Source organism: Macrobrachium nipponense, chromosome 41 (genome assembly GCF_015104395.2).
Source record: "Macrobrachium nipponense isolate FS-2020 chromosome 41, ASM1510439v2, whole genome shotgun sequence".
NCBI lineage: Eukaryota > Metazoa > Arthropoda > Malacostraca > Decapoda > Palaemonidae > Macrobrachium > Macrobrachium nipponense.
The window spans coordinates 16,017,215-16,022,928 of record NC_061102.1 but is presented as its reverse complement, the minus strand read 5'-3'; positions in this window follow the sequence as shown (position 1 = coordinate 16,022,928).

The window sequence follows — 5,714 nt, the reverse complement described above, 5'->3', positions numbered from 1 at the left end:
TTTGCAGTTTTAAAAAGACGTTTCATCCTAGCACATACGATGCAAAGCTATATCGACTAATGTATTATTATTAAACTACCGCACTAACTAATCACTGAAGTGAGGAGGAGCCCAGTTGTCCGTGGGCCGAATATTTCTCACGGCCCCGCTGACAGACAGGTGGGTTGCTTGAAGCCCAGTATAATTCCGAGTGTTTCTCGCTGCTGCTGGTGTGATTAAAAATATGTCATTTCTGCATCAGAGCTTTTTATGGCCATATTTCAAAACGACATTTATATGTATGTAATGAATTTATGTATATATTATATATATATGTATATATTATATATATATTATTAATTATTATTATATGTATATATATATAATTATATATATATATATATATTAATATATATATATCTATATATATATTATATCTATTCTAAATATATATTATCTACACATATGTACATATATGTATTTGTATAAAAAGAAATATAAGTATGTATGTGTGTATATATAATATATGTGTGTATATATACACATACGAGAGAGAGAGAGAGAGAGAGAGAGAGAGAGAGGGCGGAGTACTGCTTTGGAAGTTTTTTTTTTCTCTCTCTCTCTCTCCAGTGATCACCAGGGATAACCATTCACCACTGTAATCTGACATTATATTGAAGATGAAGAGCCACCGTGACATAGTACTGTACCTTTAAATTTTTCTCCTTTACCAACACCTGTCTTTTCTATTTATGGTCTCATCTCCAGTTAGTAAAAGTCATCATTTTATAATTGCTAATTGTAATATTCGGCCTGAGCAAGTATTTTTTGTCCGTACGGTTTTTAATTAGTTTTTAATCTAATCGAAAATATTCTAAGTAAAGTTGTATAGATACCTGTAGAGTAGGTCATTACCAGGACAGTGGATGACACCTGTGTGCATCTGCAACAGAACACCTGTTAAGGTGGAACTGATTCCCAGTTGTACATTCGCATCTTTGCTGTCGTGTGCGTGCTCTTGTGGTCCTTGCTTTTAGGCATGTTTGTGGGGTAATGTTCTCATGGTTTGGGTTTGTCTCGAAAACATTGTCTGTAGCCCTGGAGTAATACAGTGGATCATATGGCCACAGCGACATTATAATCTCGTGTTTGGTATTTAAGAGTTTGAAGGCCACATAATTTTGCTTTAATACTGTTACAGAATTGGGGGTTCTAACCTACATTTAATGTTTTGCATTGCTTCGTCTTTTTTCTTGTCAAAAATGTAAATGTTGGTGTTTTATTGTAATTGGTACTTACAAAAGATGGGGATTATTGAATATATTCTTTGTTTATAGTTTTAAAGAGTAAAATAAAGATTAAAATCATAGATTTTTATCATAGTGACTGAGCAAATGATAAAAGTTTGGCAGATGTTTTTAAATTTTAGTTGACAATTGGGATAAGCTGCAAGCTTGCTCTTAGATCTGGTTCTAACGAAGTAGAATATACTCTATACAAATTAAATAATTCTTGAATATGGATACGTACATCTCCCTGGGATTTTTTCATTTCGTATTGGTATAGAATACTGAACTGTATACTTAACAAGTTTGTGTATATTCATTCTTAACGAGAAGAAAGAGCCACTCTAGTAATACTTATCTGACGGGTAGAGCTAGCTTGTTCTGTGGTAAGGTTTTCCTCTGGTCTACAAAGACGAGTTAGATTTTTGGTGATAAGTAGCCACTTCTTATCCGAGAACAGTTCTGATAAATTACATTAAAGTATGATGTATTTGATATGGAAAGATAAACCAACTTATATCAGCTTGATGAATTCTATGAGGTTTGCCGTTTGGGAATAAAATCAGTAAGCGTATACGGCTTTCCAGCTCTTGAATAACCTACATACATTCATCTTATGCGCTGCCAACCCGTAATCAGAGGAATTTATTTCTGGAGACTAGAAATTCATTTCTCGATGTGGTTCGGATCCCACAATAAGCTGTAGATCCGTTGCTAAGTAACCAATTGGTTCCTTGCCACTTTAAAAATACCTAACCCTTCGGGCCAGCCATAGGAGTGCTGTTAATCAGGTCAGTGGCCTGGTTAAACTAAGATATACTGAACTTATTCGTCTTATGGAAACGCCGTACTTTTCCAGTTGCAAGACACAAGAAATTCATATTTGTTATTGACCAATTAATCAACATGACAAAAAAAGCTCAACAGGAAATTGCAGTCCCTCCTGTAATTAGAAGGTTTCCGAAGTGGTAATAGGAGGTACAAGGCACAAGTTGCGGGGAGAAGGAATTTAACCGACGAAAACACATACTTGAGGACAATTGCTTCCGTGACACAAGCAATATTTTTTTGTCCGCCACAAGCATTGTAATGCTAAGAAAAGTCGAGGGAGGGCGTTGAGTTTCACAAAGCGATGACAGGTAACCTACTTCGAAAAGGAAGTGGATTGCCACTAATTGAGCATTTTTAGTTACGGAGGAGCATCCTAACTAACTAACTAACTAACTATATATATATATATATATATATATATATATATATATTATATATATATATTATATATTATATATTAAATATTTTATATTATATATATAAATATAATATATATAGATAGATAGCTAGATAGATAGATAGATAGATAGATAAAGATAGAATATGAATAATGAATATATATTTTATATATGTATATACGTACATAAATGGAAATATATATGCATATAGATATATACATATACAAACACGTATATGTATTTAAAATTTAAATTATACATATTGTTTTTCTATATATAAGATATTATATATATTGATTATACTCATATATTACATATACATACATACATATATACATTACATACATACATTCATACATACACACACATAATGACATATTTTCGAGCGTAATATGCTGTTAACTCGCATTCCGATCTTGTGATAAAAATAGGCTTCTCTCTCTCTCTCTCTCTCTCTCTCTCTCTCTCTCTCTCTCTCTCTCTCTCTCTCTCTCTCCAGACGTAAGAGAAAATTGGGGCATATAATGGTCCTATCGTAGAGTTATTATTCAAAAGTGCCATCGTCCTTTTCTCCCTGTCTAACAGCGTCTCTGTGTTCCCGTTTTCTTTTGCTGAACTCTAACCGATGCCCCGGTGTCAAGTCTGACGCTTGGCTGGTGTCATCCTAGACCGTGGTGTCATATTGTGTTTTTATATGGATCCAGATAGCGGGTTTTTCAGTGTCACGAGACACTTCCTCAATCTGGTTTCCAATGGAACTATAGATGGGATTTATCGTTGAAAGAGGCTCCCCTCCCTCCCTTTTTTTTCTTTCCCTTTGTAATTTATAATTTATTTTGTTATTTATAAGTTATAAAATTTATAGTTTATAAATTAAAATTTATCAAATTTATAATTTGTTTAAATGCCACCGTCCTTTTGTTTCTCTCCATTTTTAGTTTATAATTTATTTATAAGTTATAAAATTTATAGTTTATAGTTTAAAATTTATAAAATTTTTGACATAATATTTTAATAATTCACGTATAAGTGAATAATTTTATCATGAGGTCAAGCCACACTTTGAAGATTGGACTTGCCTATTTAGACATTATACTTCTCGATGCATGGTGAAGTACATTATACTTCTTGATACCGGATGAAGTACATTATATTTCTTGATGCCGGGTGAAGTACATTATGCTTCTTGATGCAGGATGATGTTTGGTTGAAATACAGTACGTAATCACCAAATTCTTATGTGTAGATATGAGATATCCTTTTCATAATTCCTTTAAAATGTCAAGGGATACTTGAAACGAGAGAACCCATCAGAAGCCTTTAAGTTTGGGGAAGAAATATTGACTGTTGCAACGGAAGTACGATTTTGAAATGCTTCCGGTATGGGTTCCGTTCGTTCAAAAACATGTACATAATATACTTGTAACTGCAAAAGTAGTAATGTTTGTACTTGTAACTTCAAAACATGTAATAATTTTACTTGTAACTGCTAAACATGTAATATTTTTGCTTGTAATGGCAAAACCTGTAGTATTTTTACGTGTAACTGCAAAACACGTAAAACGCTTGTAATCGCAAAACTTGTAATGTTTTTACTTTTAACTGCCAAGCATGTAATATACTTGTAATCGCAAAACTTGTAATGTTTTTACTTGTAACTGCCAAGCATGTAATATACTTGTAATTGCAAATCTTGTAATGTTTTTACTTGCAACTGCAAAGCATGTAATATACTTGTAACTGCAACACTTAATATACATTAAATGCAAATGATGCAATATTTATTCTTGTAACTGCAAAACAGCTGACGACATTTGTATATTCTAATTTATTCAGCTTTTTATTTGCACTTTCTGAGGATAAGTATAAGTCTTCATTAATCACTAAGGTCATTTATATTACTGATATTAATCTCCCTCTCTGATGTTCTTATTCTTGTCTTTGGGATGATAGTCTCTCTCTCTCTCTCTCTCTCTCTCTCTCTCTCTCTCTCTCTCTCTCTCTCTCTCTCTCTCTCTCTCTCGTTATTAGTTATGTAGTGCATATGTTTACCATTAACGAAAGCTGTACGGCTCGCGTTTTCATTTCTACTATTTGAAATGATAGACGGTAGGTTGTAAAATAAATGGCCACCATGTACAGTTTATATAATTTTCCTCCTTTTTCTCTCTTGGTAAATTCTCGCCTTCCAGTAAATGGAATTTTTTTTTTTATTCATTCATGGTGTTGGAGAAATCTAGACCTAATTCTACTCTATTTCTGCGTATGTATATACACATACACACACCCACGTATACATAAATACACACAATACACACACACACACACACACACACATATATATATATATATACTATATATATATATATATATATATATAATATATATATATATATATACATAGACTAATAGAAGCTGGAAGGTGTAACTCATTTTATGGAAATTTTTAAAGTACAATGTATTTAACGAATCCACTTGTTTTTGTAATATGTTAATAATATTTTTTAAACCCTTTCAATATCAAGTATATTTTTAAGGCTACTAATGGACTGTGAAACGTGCAGTATTTTAAGGGTGATGTTATCTGGAGTTTGAAGGTCAACTAATCCCTATATTTTGTCATCCATTTTTGCCTTCATTTTACTGACGGCTTTGGGATGCATAGTAGAAGTAAGTTTTGACACTGGCCCTTCTTATCCCTCAAAATACTATTTATTTTATTCGATTATCTATTCAGTCTTACACTTATCTGGCCCCCTCCTCTTGGGAACCTTTGGAAGTATTTATATAATGTTTTTAACTCTTGAAATCTTTCTGTAAAAACATTTATTAGAAATATTTGTTTTTGATGATGCTAATTCTACACACGTTCTGATCTGTAGTATTATCCTCAAGGATTTGCACTCAGTCTCACATTGTTATCTTGAATTTATTTTTGAATCAATGGGTTTTAATCTAACCACTGAACCTCCCTTGTAAGCCAGTTTTGATTCGCTTCGTCTTCGTATTGAGGTCGGGTGCTTTCTGATAATTCTATTGATATAACACTTTGGATTATAGTCCTTGAGAGGTTCCTTTACTACGTCCTTGAATACCGTGTAAGTAGGTGTTGGTAAACCTCAGCTTTCCTCTTTAGTTCCAAAATAATTGAATTAAATCCATTTTGAAAAGATTGGGTTGCTGTCACGTTTTGTTCTTGATATGTTTGTGTTGGATTTGT